This window comes from Lathyrus oleraceus, chromosome 3, assembly GCF_024323335.1.
Source record: "Lathyrus oleraceus cultivar Zhongwan6 chromosome 3, CAAS_Psat_ZW6_1.0, whole genome shotgun sequence".
Taxonomy (NCBI): Eukaryota; Viridiplantae; Streptophyta; class Magnoliopsida; order Fabales; family Fabaceae; genus Lathyrus; species Lathyrus oleraceus.
In genome coordinates this window covers 479,774,825-479,790,459 of record NC_066581.1, presented here as the reverse complement: position 1 = coordinate 479,790,459, position 15,635 = coordinate 479,774,825, and positions in this window count along the sequence as shown.

The window sequence follows — 15,635 nt, the reverse complement described above, 5'->3', positions numbered from 1 at the left end:
TTTTGTTATTTTTTACTATCTAGTTTCTCCTTTCTTTAATTTTCTTCGTTATTTTTGTTTGCTCCCCCTTCTTGATTCTTTGCAGTCACTCTTGTTGTTTCTAGTAACTAACTTAGATATATTGGATACTAACTAACAGGATAATTACTAATTAGTTAGTTAATTACATTCATCATGCAAAAACCAGAGACAGTTTTCAGAGGCCGAGTTCAACGCAGGCGGTATGATTATCTAGCCAGGAAGAATATGGCATTGACCATATATTATGATGGACCGACCATGGATAAATTAGGCATCCGAGATAGCATCCTTTATATGTTTAGCCAGCTTGGGTGGGAGAACGCAGCCATTAAGAAACGGTTTGTCACGTACCGTAAGCTAACCTTAGAATTCTTGAGTTCCCTTGTATACATCCCTGAACATGGTTACAGACTTAACAAAGGGTTAATATCCTTTAGGTTATTTAGCATGGACTTCACCTACACCCGTCGAGACCTTGCTAACCTCTTAGGATTCCCTAGCGGCCCTTTCGTCTTTACTACCCGCCAGGAGGACCTTATCGATGACATTAATCTCGATGACTTCTGGGGTTGCATATCCGGAGAATCCAACCCAAACCCGAATGAGACGCACTCACAAAAGATCCATAACCCTGCTATCCGCTATTTTCATAAAATACTAGCCCACACCTTATTTGGTAAGGAAGAGAATAACACATTAGTGTCCCGAGATGAACTCTTCATCCTGTTGTGTGTCGATCAAGGTCGCCACATCAATATAGTATCATTCATGATGGAAAGATTTGTCCACCTTGCTAATAATAATCGTACCCCACTAATCATAGGAGGCCTAGTTACCATGATAGCAGACGCTATAGGACTTGTACGCCCACTTTATGAGCTTATACCTTTTGGAAACATCCGCCCAATGGATATCGACTTTTGCTTTAACCGCAGAATCATATGTAAGATTGGGACGAATACCTTTGATTATCTAATTAGTAATGAAGTGGTTCGACTTTTCACCTTGCCTAACCATGAGAAAACGTGTGTTCACAACCGAGATAACTGGCTCTATGACTTAGAGGAACACCCTATCGATCCACCTTCACCTCCCGCTACACCGCCCAAATATGAGTGTGTTAATGACCTTATCCTTAAGGAAGAATCTAACCCTGAAACACCTCATAACTATTATAATATTGCTGAACCGGTTCCTCCATCTTGTGCTGATAATCATGCCATGCTCATCACTCGTCTGAATACTTTCCAAGCCGACATCACCATTGTGAAAGAAGAGATAAAGCTCATACGCTTTGATGTCCTAGGCCTAATGGATATAGCCGTTGAGTAGTTTCGTTATCTGAACGAAGCTGTTGCTGCATTGGGACAAAAACGTGGTTGAAACTACTGACCACTGATTTCTCCTACTCGCACTAAGCAATGAGGACACTGCTTTATTTTGTGTGGGGAGGGAGCACTTTTATTTAATGCATTACTTTTGTTCTATTGTTTTCATTTGCTATGTTATCGCTACATTTTTTTTCTATGATACATCCAATTTCAATTTATTAATTCAATTGCTATTTATTTAATTAAGCTTATTTCATCTATTTATTTATTTCTGCATTTATACTGTTAAATTCATATTGCCTAGCTATTATTTATGCTGCTATTCTGCTGTGTTGAGAAATTTTTTGAATTTAGCGTGTGACGACCGTCACTATAGGGTGACGTTCGTCTCGCAGACGCGACGACCGTCACGAATCTGGAACGATCGTCACACACATGAAAGTGACCATTACGAGCAAGTGACCATTGCAGACGACCATTATGCATCCGTTGCTCGTGACGACCGTCACACCTCTATGACGACCGTCACGAATTCCAGAGAGCTCGCCTATAAAAGCAGACGCTCTTTCTCCCATTTCTCCTCACCAATATTCACTCTCCTATATTTTGATCATCATCTATTCAATTCTTCACTATTTTTCTGCGAGCGCATAACTCACAAACCTTCCACCTCACCCACCAACACCAAAAGTTACATCCAACTCATCAGATGGCCTGTCAAGAAAGAGGCACTCCCGACCTATCAACAGTCACATTCCGCGATGGAGAAGCCGGCGAACGCCAAAGGAGCAACTACCTCAAATTCTATCAACGCTCCGTTCAAGCCACGAGGTATGTGGATCATGAATGCCTAAGGAAGTTAGGACTTCTGGAGGGTGTGGAATGGATGCTAGTTGTCTCCATCCTAACGCAGCTCTGTACAACACCGTAGCCAACCTACGAAGCGCTGAACCTGGAATTTCTAAGTTCCTACTCCTACATCACTCCACCTGGCGCTACCCAATATCTCACCGGTGTAGCCACATTTAGAATGTTCGGCACCGAGTATTCCCTTAATCAAACCTTGATTGCAAGAATGCTTGGTTTCCGACATGGAGAAGGAATCCACTGTTGCATTCCAGAAGGATGGTCAGAGATAGCATTCCAAGTTTGGCACAACCTCACCCACATGAACGCAACGAGCTGGGATACGCTTAACGCAACATACATCCACAACCCAGCCATTAGATACTTTCACCGAGTCCTGGGGCACACAGTTTTTGGAAGAGTCAGCAACCACAAGGTAAACTCTAAGGAAATTTTCCTTCTCCACTGTGTGTTTGCCCAAATTGCGTTCAATGTTACTCCGTTCCTACTAGCCAACATCCAGGCTGCTTGCATGAGAGGTAGCCAGGCGTTTTGTTGTGGGGGAATTATCACCTCCATAGTATTGGGCTTGAACCTGGGAGATAGGCTAGCCAACTTGCCAACCCTGGAAGCATAATTCCTCAACATCGACTACTGCCGTGCCTCACACCTAATCAAAGCAAGAGATGATGGGAAGTATCATCATGTTGACAGAAACAAGACAGTAAAGAGCATCATCATGCCCAACAGGAACCGCACAGATCCAAGAGAAATGGAAAATTGGACTTTTGATCTGGAGGCCCCCGAGCCAAATGATGGAAATCCTGGTAATGGTACAGATGAAATCGAAGAAGAGCTTGATAGAGGTATGCCCCAACCTTCTCAAGAGCACGCTGCGGAGACCTCCTCCCGAGGACAAAGAAGAAGCGAACGAAGACCCGCCTCCATGGAAAACATCTACGCCGAGATGTTGAGACACAACTGTAAGAACCCAATTTTGACCCTAAGATCCCTCATGGCATCATAACATTGCATTTGCAAAGCCTCAAGGATCATGAGCATCTTGGTTCCCTTTGCCTTTGGGTGGGACTTCTTATGAGTGGTTTGAGATCACCAAGCATGCTTGAATTGTATATTATTGCTTTTCTTATTTTGTTTACTAACCAAAAGCACAAAAATATGTCACTAACATCTTTTGTTTGTAGCTTGAGCAATCACAAGGTCAAGAGCTTCTATGAGATCATTTGTGCAAAGATATGGTCAAGAGAAGATGAAAGCAAGCATGGTAATGGTTCCCAAATCTCTCATCCATCAAATATGCCTCCCTAGTATCTCAATTTATCATTTTGATCAAAGCAAGTCAAAGGGTTTGAGGTTTTGTTTCTCAAGGAAACCCTAATTCATCTGTGTATCAAGTGTGCCTTGCTCATGAAGCAACCTCAGCCCATGATCAAATAAAATCAAGGTAAGTTCTTTAATTCATCATTTCATGCATATTTGAACTTATTTGAATGTCCTCAATCATCAATTCATCAAGATATGAGTTGTGGACTTGAGAAGTTGATCAGTCAATTCATCTGACTATTTTAAAATACACTAAGACCTAACTTTTTATGTGTTGGCCAAATGGAGATGATCCCAAAATAAAAAATGTTCTTAAGGACAATATGAGAAACTTTCATGTTCATCAAAAATTGATTTGAAACTTGGAAGGTCATCTCCCATTCCAAGACATTATAGGTCATTTTGACTGAAACCCTAATTTTGGGTCAACTTCCCAAAATCATAACTCATTCATTTTTTATGATTTTGAGGTGGGATAAAAGAATTGGAAAGCTTACGATGTATACTTCAAATATTATGTTGAAAAAAATTTCAAAATCTCAAAATAAATACATGTGATAATGCAAAACATTATAGGTCACTTTGGACCAAATGCATTGAAAGGCAAAAAAGTCCAACTTCAAGTGCCCATAACTCCTTCATGAAAAATCCAAATGATGCAAAATTTAAGTCCATTTTGATTGTCTTGAAAAGATATACAACTTTTATATTGGCGGTTTTCCATTTGAGGCTTGCATCATCAAAACAGAAAGGCTTGAAGTTGGTCCAATTTGGCAAAATTCTTAAAGGCATGTTTTGCAATATGAACTTCACGGCCTATTTTCATAAATTTCCACACTTCAAATGAGTTTTGGTCCAACATAACATTTGTTCCTTATGTCAATACCTTTCCAACCATTACCCACATGCCTATGTTTCCATTTTTCAAGTGGCACTTTCGAAGAGGTGAAGTTTTAGGCTCAATTATGCATAACATGTTAGAATTCCATGCACAAGCTTATTCATTGCCAACTACACATCCATTTCAAGTTGTTTGGTCATCAGCATGCAAATGCAATTGAGTTTGGGCCTTCTACATGATCATGCAAGCCCATGCAAGGAAAATCCACTTGCCATGCACACGAGGAAACTCACTTGCTCAGCCAATTCCAGCTATAAATAGAGGTGCATACCTCCATCAAATTTCAACCTGAAGGCGCCTGATATGCTGCACAATTGAATCCCTAGCCATACCTAAAGGAACTAGTTCATTTCTCTCAAAAAATTCAGATCTGAAATTCAATTGCATTTGGTTGAATCTTCAGATCTAAAGTTCCTAAACGTTCATCATCCAGTCCATAGAAGTTCTGTTTCGCAAGAGGAAACAAGAAAGGTAGCTCAAAACTTCATAATCCAAAGGTGTGCTTCAACTGGTTTTTTCTTCGAAACTCCCTATTCCTTGATCTATTTGCTTGGCTATTGTGTTGTCTGAAGTCCTCTCTATAGAGGCATCATTGTTGTATGCTCAATTTTCAAAATCAAGCAAGTTCATGATGAACACCATCAAGTTTCAACCTCTGATTTCTCTCACTATGGAGATCTAGAGTAGAAATAGATGGCACAGGGGTAATGTACATGACCCCAGCTTTAATTTGGTACCTGAATCGTGAGTTTTGGTTGAGTTTGGAAGACCTGCAACTCTGGCCGGAGCTTGTATGCTCGCCGGAGAAGACGGTGGCGCTGGCCACCGTCCACCATGCCAGATTTAATATGGACCATTGGATGCATCTCCCACGTTTTAATCTCAGCCATGCGTTTGGATTACTTTTAATAATGCCAGGTGTGTCTCAGTTGACTAAAGCCAACCATGGAAGCGCCCTTCTGGACCATTAGATGTTGCCACGTCAATTAATGAGTTCCATCCAACGCTTCCTGATTTTTACTATTTTCTAATTTCTGTTTTATTTTCTTTTATTTCCTTTATTTTCAAAAATTCATAACTTCTTCATTTTAATTCCAAAAAACATGGGACCAATTGCATTCTTCTCCATTTAAATTCTAGTTTCTAAAAATGATTTTTAATATTTTTTATTTTTTCATTTGATATTTTTTGTGAATTTTCTCTTTTCTGGTTATTTTTAATTCATTTTTAATAGTTTTCAATATTCAAAAAATACAAAAATATTTTCCTAACCTCTTTGAATAATGAAGGACTTAAACCAATACAAGATCATTTCCCATTTTCTTTTTGGCATGGCAAGTTGTTGGAACTTGGTTCACTAATCAAGACTTCTAACTTGTGTTGTTGCCTACATTATTATTGACCGGCCTCAGATAGTTGTGACTTTTACATAAGTCCAATTACGATTGCTTAACATAGCGCTAAATTTGCCTTATGGCACACTAACTACTAACACTAACTATTAACCATTAACATTTACTTTTTGCACTTTACATTTATGCAATTTATTATTCTTGTACATATTATCCATTTGCTTTTTCCCTTTGCTCATTGGAGCACATGTTTATGTTAATGCCATTTGCCTTTTGCTCACTTGAGCACATATAATTGTGTATATATCTTTTGTGCTTGTGTTTGTCTGTTTGTTGTGAATCAAATGCAAAGAATTGGACAAAATGGACTTAGACTTTAGGACTTTACCCAAGCTAGTGGAGTTTGAAGAGAAACTAGGCCTCATGCCTCTAGAGTGCTTAAATGTCAAAGAGCAACTAGGCCTCATGCCTTTAGAATGCTTAAAGCTTGGAGATGAACATTGAAAGGACTATATTCTAAACTCCCTCTTGTCCATTCTTTGATTGTTTATAGAACCTTTTGATGTGTGTGTTCTTGTGCTAGGGATTCCAATATTGAGCCAAATTGAGGAACCATTACCATGAGCCTTTAAGAGAGAGGGATCCAAGATACATTGAGGAGCTTTCCAAGGGTTCATTTGATTGTTGATTGCTTGAGCTTACCATTATTGTGATTGCTTATTCCAAAGGATGGGAACTACTTGGATCATCAATATGATCTCAAGAGAGGAACTCCATTTGTGGTTTTGCTTCTTATCCCTTACCTCTTGTATGCTTAGGACTTTAGCCATTCTTCTTCTTCTCTCCACTCTAACCCAAGCCAAAACTTTTTGTGCAAACATTTAACACTTGTTTTCAACATTAGAAACCTAAGCCCTATGCTTTTGACTTTCAAACTTTCTTTTCATAACACTTATTTTGAATTGAACTTCTAAGCCAACTTTGACCATTTTGTAAATACTTTTCATTGGTAAATACAACCCATTCAAATGCTTTTTGTGGTTTCAATGGCCACCTCTTATCAAAAACTTTTCATAACCTTTAGCTATTAGGTTTGAGTTATTCTTGAGGTGGATGTAATACTCACTTATATCCTTAGTGATGGACAATGAGTCTTCCATGCTTATTATAGGGTTAACCCCTCACTAGCATGTCGAAGCTATCCTCACATGGTGGATTTGTGGTTTTAGGTTGAGTTTTCTCCCTTGGATAACAAAAGACCTTAAGGCTTTTGGACCAATCAATTCACCAACTCATTTTTTGAGATTTTTACCCCGAACTACGAGGTTTTGATCCTAATATTTTTCAAAGATGGTACGTAGGCAATGGGTTTATCCATCCAAACACAAAATGTAAATAACTTGTACATTCTCTTCTCATCTCTTCAATCATGTTTGCACAAATAAATTTTCACAAAATACCAACCTTACAACAAAATGTGAAAAGGGCTCCCTAGGAGTACCTAGGATGTTTTGGGTGCCTAAAACCTTCCCATTGCATAACCAACCCCCTTACCCAGATCTCTGACATTTTTACTAGTTTTTGATTCAATAAAACTTTTAGGTTTTTGTTTGCTTTCTAACCATTCCTTTGGATAAATAGAAGTGCGGTGGCGACTCGACTTGTATGATTTACCTTAGATTTAGTCAATATCTCTAATGGTAACAAATACCCCGCTACAACAACCAAATAATGGAAGACCGCCAAACATAAATGATGTAAACGATCCAGCAAATGCAGCGGGATTAACACGATTATGCTCATTGGCATGATCAGGGGACGGCAGAACTTTCAGACCAGATGAGTGCCCTGACTTATCGCGTAGATTCCATCCAGGAGTACACTCAGCACGTAGGATTGGATCCTACCCAGCGAGGACGAGGTGAGCGCGTAAGAGCAAGAGCCAGAGCACGAAGAAGCCAACCGCGTAATAATGAGCAGTGATTTTTTGTTTCTTTTCCTTTCTACTTCTGTATACTGTCGCATTGAGGACAATGCAATTTTTAAATGTGGGAGGAAATCCTTATCACTCCTCTACTTCTTTCTATTGCTAATATTTTCAGCCAATACAAAAAATTTTGCTTGTCCTTTTTCAATCATGTACACATATTTTGGCATAACAAAAATTTTCCTTAAGATTAAATGCATATCCTACGAGTACATAGGTTGTCCCGAGGAGGCTTTGTCAGGAAAACCGAGAAAGATCTAACAAGATTGATACCGTCCCGACACCCTAGACCCCTTATTTCTACGAGATCAGTTTGAATAACCATTATACCGACACCTCAAGTCTCCATTCTAGAGTAACCCATAGTAGTTTATACTAGCACTCAGCACCGTCTCAAGCGCAAACCACGTGGAGAGCCGATGAATATAAGTGTTTGATGCCTACAAATCAAGAAACTCCTTCATACTGTTGCTATCAAGAAATTGATAAAAGGAACCATACAAAAGGTTGCAAAGTTATGCAAAAAGAAGGAATTAAAACCCCCAGTCGGTTGGTCCAGAGGCACCTGGTACTGGACTCGGTAGGGAGAACTACGGTTCGATCCCCCCACAACCTTCAAATGGGATATATAAAGGGGTACCACACTAGTGTACCAGACCCCCGTGCTAGAAAAAGGATCAAAGTCACTAACCGGCTACTTCACTAAGTGTGTGCGGAGGCAAAGGGCTTAATGTGATTGCGCTAGAATGAAACCGGGTGAAATAGAAATAGAGACACTTGGTCGAGCTATAATAGCATGATTCGAACTGGCTTATGTAAAGGAGAGATCTATGATAAAGTTGAAAGCTCGTGTCATCACAGTATCTTTGGTGTTTCACTCGATATCGGACATCCTAACAATCCACCTGACAACCACATACGAATAGGTAATGTATCCGCGTTTAAATTCTATTTTTCAAATTGTGTTTTGTTGAGGACAAGCAAAGATTCAAGTTTAGGGGAGTTTGATAACGCGAAAACACATCAGATAATTGCCTTTACTTACACTCAGAAATCACATCATTTGGATTAATATCCCGATTTTTGCACAAGTATTCGTGTTGTATTTGTAAGTATTTAAATCTCCATGCATTAAAGAGCAAAATGAAGAAAAGGAAGAAAAAGAAGAAGAAACAAGTAAAAAAAGCATAGAAAAACCAGAAGAACAGAAAAAGCAGATTTTGCTGATGTGACGATCGCCACACATTCATGACGCTCGTCACGACCCAGACTGTGACGACCGTCACAGGCCCATGACGAGCGTCACACGGCCACAAACTGCGCTTTGAAGCAGTCAGCAACAGGCACCCAAAAGTGCCTATATTTCCTCCAACAAACTTTTCCCATGATTTCCTCTCTCAAGACCAAGTGTTCCTTGAATTCCTCAACTACCAAGACCTAATGGACACTATATAAAGGACTCAATTGGGAAAAATTAAGGAGGCCTAGTTTGATTTGACGCTCTGCAATTTAATTTCCACTTTTTAGCATTCAACATTTTTTTTCTTCTTTCTTTCCAGCAACCTTGTTTCCGTTGCCTTATTGTATTTGCCATTCGTTTCATAGTTTCCCTTTTCTAGTTAGCCATAGTAGTAGTTTCCTACACTGGGGAACTACTACGCTTTATTTAATTTTAAGTAGTAATCTGTATTGAAGAAGCAAAGCCTACCGACTTGTGGAGGACTGCTCAAGTGCTCCAAGAATCGCTATACTCTGTACTTCGATCTCCAGGTTTTTATTGAATTATTATTATTATTGCCCATTTATTGTTATAAGCATGTTTGCCGCTGAGTTAATCTGTTTATGCCTTGCGATTGCTTTAATTAATATGTTCGGCTAAACTACTGGTATCGGTATGTAGCAACTTAATTTGATGGGATTTAATAATAACCGGTGAAAACCCTTTTTTCTCAAATAACCTTTTAGGCTGAAGTTTTTAATATGAATTTAATTAACTTTATCACAAAAGCGTGAAAAGCTATTTAATACGATTTTGCCATGAGAGTGGGAAATTAACTAAGGTGAGAACCAACAATCGCGAGAGCGTGAGGCTCGAGCTGGATAGTAAAAATTAGGCATTGGGTTTAAAAACAGCGAGAGCACTTTAAAAATAATTAGAATTTATTTATTTTCAAAAAGTAATTTTGACTTCAAATGGGACAGTGAGAGCGTACATTCTGACTTAAAGTTATAGGCCAAATCAACAACCACGAGAGTGTGAGATAAAGTCTTTTAAATAAACATTTTCTACTGAGAGATATTTGACATTTAAACTATTCACCGGTGACTTATCGAAATCCTGACGATTAATGTGCTGCATACTGATTCCTTCCTTTAATTCTTTCTTAAAACCGAAAATTTCCCTTAGATTTACTATATTACCCCCGAACTCTTACTAATCAATTCCCTTAGCTAAACATAGTGACATTAGCAACACTAGTTTGACCATAGGTCCCTGTGGGATCAATATCTTTTAAAACTAAAGCGACTAGCCTGTGCACTTACAGTCAAGTACCCGACAGACTATATTTTATATATAGCCACGACAAGCATCACTTGTTAGGATGTGGATTAGAAATAGAGTTGAAAGCTAATGGAGTTATGGTGTTTTTGCAGGTGAGGGCACATTAGTGATTGAAGTTCATTTGCCGTTATGCCGCCGACTAGTTTTTGAACCGAAGCGAAGAAGGATGCAGTATTAATTCCACACTTACGTTAGTTCTGCAGGTATGTGGTTTCGGTAGCAGTTTGTGCGGATGGTTCATGGTTTCGTTTGTTATTTTTGTTGAAAAACGGTTAGGTTCATCTGTTATGATTTAAAAAATGTCAAATGCGTTAGCATATTGAGTTAGAAATTTTTGTTTTAATTTTTCAGTTATAAAATGGAATTGAAAATGTTAGTAAGAAACATGGTTGTTGTTGAACATGTTGCAGGTTGAGTGTATAGGGACTAGGGCTTTAAGCAAACAAACGACCTCACTCGACTCCACGCACTTGTTATAGCACCGCCGAGCATTTTCTGCTGTGATGAGATTACTGCAGCCCATTTGTGCAGGTATGGTACCATTGTCTCATGCCGTAGCTTGGTTAATTTGTTGCAACATATCCATTGTGTTGGCTTATCGCATTCTGCCCTTTCCGTTCATGTTGGTGGTCATGGTTGTCATGTGAATCTGCCATCATGGACTTGTTCGTATACATTACTGCTTGGTTAAACATTTCTTGTGGTGTTGGAATATTGATTGTGGAGTATACGTGCATCACGAATCCCTCGTGCTTTTGTCGCTGCAGGGTTTATGCTTTTGGCTAGTCGTTGGAAACGGAAGCCTTCGCGGGACTACGTTACTTGGATTGAGTCGAGGCGAGTAGCTATTAGAAATTCTCTTGGTTTTGTGAAATTATGAAAGAATATGAGTAATATTTATGAGGTTTTAACTTTGCATACGTGAATGGTTTTGCAGGTTATGGATTTGGTTCGCTTGCTGTGGCCATGTTTGCTGCAGGTTATGTCGCGAATCATAGTACCATAAAGTTTCTGCAGGATAGCTTTGTTATAGCTTAAATTCAACATGTCCCCTCTTTTGTAAAGCCCCCAAATTTGGGATTCCGCTTTTGAATAAAATGGAAGAAAGATCAAGGTTTAGGTCTCGGTGGAATTGGATGCAAGGTTTCGAAATTGAAACGGTTTCATTTGGATTGAATTTTTTTGTATAACTTAATGTAATTGAAACATGGTTTAATGTAAATGTATTTGATTTTGGTTGGAAATTCATGGTTTATGTATTTATGTAATTCAAATGCAATTGTATTTAGAATTAGAATGGAATTGGCAGTAACTAGTGCGAAAAGTTAACGTTAAGTGTTTTTCGAGTGTTGGCAATTTTGAATGGGACGTTTGGATAGGCGGAAAGGGGTTGTGGTCATTGGAACGGTTCTTTGCATATTCTCATCAAGCCAACTATGAAAGATGGGCCAAAGCCAGATGGGTATGGTAGTGAAATATCTTTGGGCCTTTAAGCTAAAATCAACCCCCAAGGCTCAATAAGTGTCAAGATCTCAAGGTCCAATAGGACTAAGTCTAATTGAAACCAAATTCAAGAATCCAAACCCAATTAGGATTAGAATTAATTCAAACATTCTGAGACTCGATAGAAGTGATAATTGATTCAAAGGAAATTGATTTCAATATGCCAAAATCAAACAACAATTAGAATTAATTCTAGAAAAATTAATCCCACTGTTCTAAAATCAATTAGAAATTAGAATTAACTCTAAGAAAATTAATTCCAATATTCTAAGATCAATTAGAAATTATTCTAAAATCAATTAGAAATCATAGTTAACTCTAAGGAAATTAATTCCAATATTCTAAGATCAATTAGAAATTAGGATTAACTCTACTCAAGGTGAAGTTAGAAACCCAATTGAAAACTTAGGACAAAGATGGATATGACGGCAAAACACAATGGAATATGGATGCATGGTTGAGCCTATGCATGAGGCATGAAGATATGTAAGATTATTCTCTAGTTAAAGATTGAATGAAAATATGGATCAGGGAGGGCAAATTTTGAGGTACAACACCATGAACTCAGAGTTGCAAAAGCAACATGAGAACATGGCAGCGTTCGATATGATTGAACACCTGAAGATGCTCTATCAAGAGCAGGCAAGGCATGAAAGGTTTGAAGTTTGAAAATCCCTTTTTCAAGGCAAGTTAGCTGAAGGAGCCCATGTAGGTCCCCATGTGCTCAAGATGATTGGGTATCTGGAGAAGCTTGAGAGGTTGGGGTGTCCCCTCAAAAAGGAACTTGCAACTGATTTGATCTTGCAATTGTTTCCAGATAGATTCAGTCAATTTGTCCTTAATTTCAACATGAATGATATGGACAAATCTCTTCCTAAAATGCTAGCGATGTTAAGAACTGTTGAGCAGAATCTGAAGTCAAAAGGGAAGTCCATTCTGATGATTGGAAATGGAAAGAGACAGAACAAAAGACCCACCAAGTAGGGTAATAAAGGGAAAGGCAAGGAAGTTGCCAAACTCAAACCCACTTCTCCTTCTTTCAAACCCACTGCTCCTTCTGGAAGATAAGAAGAATGGAGTAGAGACTTCAACTTCAGGTATTTTTTTATTGAAATTAATTTATCTACTTATGCATCATGGGTATTAGATACTGGATGTGGTTCTCACATTTGTACCAATGTGCAGGGGCTAAAAAGGAGTAGAGATTTGGCAAAAGGTGAAGTTGACCTACGAGTTGGCACTGGAGAAAAGGTTGATGCTTTAGCCGTAGGAACTTATGTATTGAATTTACCTAGTGGTTTAATGATTCCGTTAGAGAACTGTTATTATGTACCTGCAATTAGCAGGAATATTATTTCTGTTTCTTGTTTAGACAAGTTTGATTTTTCATTTATAATAAAGAACAATTATTGCTCCATTTATTTGAATGATATATTCTATGCTACTATACAAATGAACAATGGACTATATGTCATTGATCTTGAAATGCCTATTTATAACATTAATACTAAAAGGATGAAACCTAATGAGTTAAATCCAACTTACCTTTGGCATTGTCGATTAGGCCACATAAATGAGAAACGCATTTCCAAACTCCATAAAGATGGACTCTTGGACTCTTTTGATTATGAATCATATGAGACATGCAGATCTTGTTTAATTGGAAAGATGACAAAGTCTCCATTCACAGGAAAAGGTGAAAGAGCTAATGATCTTTTGGCCCTCATACATACTGATGTATGTGGACCGTTGAACATACCAGCCAGAGGAGGTTTTCAGTACTTCATCACATTTACTGATGATTTCAGTAGATATGGTTATGTGTATTTAATGAAACACAAATCAGAGTCCTTTGAAAAGTTCAAGGAATTCAATAATGAAGTACAAAACCAAATAGGTAAGAATATTAAAAATATTCAATCAGATCGAGGTGGTGAGTATTTAAGCCTAGAGTTTGATGATCATCTGAAAGAGTGTGGGATTCTATCCCAAATTACTCCTCCTGGAAAACCCCAATGGAACGGTGTATCTGAGAGAAGAAATCGGACCTTATTAGACATGTTCCGATCCATGATGAGTCACGCCGATCTTCCAAACTCCTTTTGGGGACACGCACTATTGACAGCAGCTTACACACTTAAGCGTGTTCCATCCAAAAATGTTGAAAAGACACCATATGAGATATGGAGTGGTAAGAAACCACATATGTCTTACATGAATATTTGGGGTTGCAAAGTTTATGTGAAACGACAAATTTCAACTAAGCTTGAGCCCAAACCTGACAAATGCTTATTTGTGGGGTATCCTAAAGAAACAAGAGGGTATTAATTCTACAATCCTTCTGAGGGAAAAATGTTGGTCGCTCGAACTGGAGTTTTCCTAGAAAAGAATTTTGTTTCCAAAGGAATCAGTGGGACGGAAATAGAGCTTGAAGAAATTCAAGAATCACAAAGAATTTATACACCTATGGAGGAATTAGAGCAGGAAATACAAGTAGTTATGGAAGAGCAACCTACTCAGGTAGAACAAGACCAGCGTAGGTCAAGCAGGATACGTCACCTATTTGAGAGATATGGATATCTCATAACTGATCAAGGTGATGTATTACTCATGGATCAAGATGAGTCACTATGGCTTACCAAGAGGCCGTAACTGGTCCCGAGTTTGAGAAGTGGCTAGAAGCCATGAAATCTGAAATGGATTCCATGTACACAAACCAGGTTTGGACCTTGGTAGAGCCTCCTGTAGGAGTTAACCCTATAGGATGCAAGTGATTCCTCAAAAAGAAGACTAACATGGATGGTAAGGTACATACCTATAAGGCCAGACTGGTTGCAAAAGGATATAAACAAATTCATGGGGTTGACTATGATGAAACCTTTTCACCAGTTGTAATGCTTAAATTTGTTCAGATTTTACTTGCTATCGCTGCATATCATGATTATGAAATATGGCAGATGGATGTCAAAACCGCTTTCCTTATTGGGAATCTTCTTGAGGATGTGTACATGACACAACCTGAAGGATTTGACATACCAGAAGAAGCCGAAAAGATATATAAGTTTCAAAGATCAATCTATGGATTGAAGCAAGCTTCCAGAGCTGGAATCTTTGTTTTGATGAAACAGTAAAACAATATGGATTCATCAAGAATGAAGATAAGCCTTGTGTCTACAAGAAGGTTACTGGGAGCATGACCGTCTTCCTGGTATTATATGTAGATGACATATTACTCATTGGAAATGATGTCCCTACCTTACAACAAGTAAAGTCTTGGTTGGGGAAATGCTTTTCTATGAAGGACCTAGGTGAAGCAGCCTATATATTAGGAATCAGGATCTATAGAGATAGATCACAAAAACTGCTTGGCCTAAGTCAAGTACATACATAGACAAAGTGCTGAGAAGCTTTAATATGCATGATTCCAAGAAAGGATTCATACCTATGCAACATGACATGTGTCTATCAAAAACATAATCCCCTTCAACTAAGGAAGAAAGGGATCGCATGAATAAGATCCCATATGCATCTGCAATAGGATCTATCATGTATGCCATGTTATGTACTCGACCAGATGTCTCGTATGCTTTAAGTGCAACGAGTAGGTACCAATTTGATCTCGGTGATTCTCATTGGGTAGCTGTCAAGAATATCCTTAAGTATTTGAGGAGGACTAAGGACTCATTCTTGATATATGGATGTCAGGAAGAGCTTATTGTAATTGGATACACCGATGCTAGCTTTGAGACCGATAAGGATGACTTTAGATCACAATCTGGTTATGTGT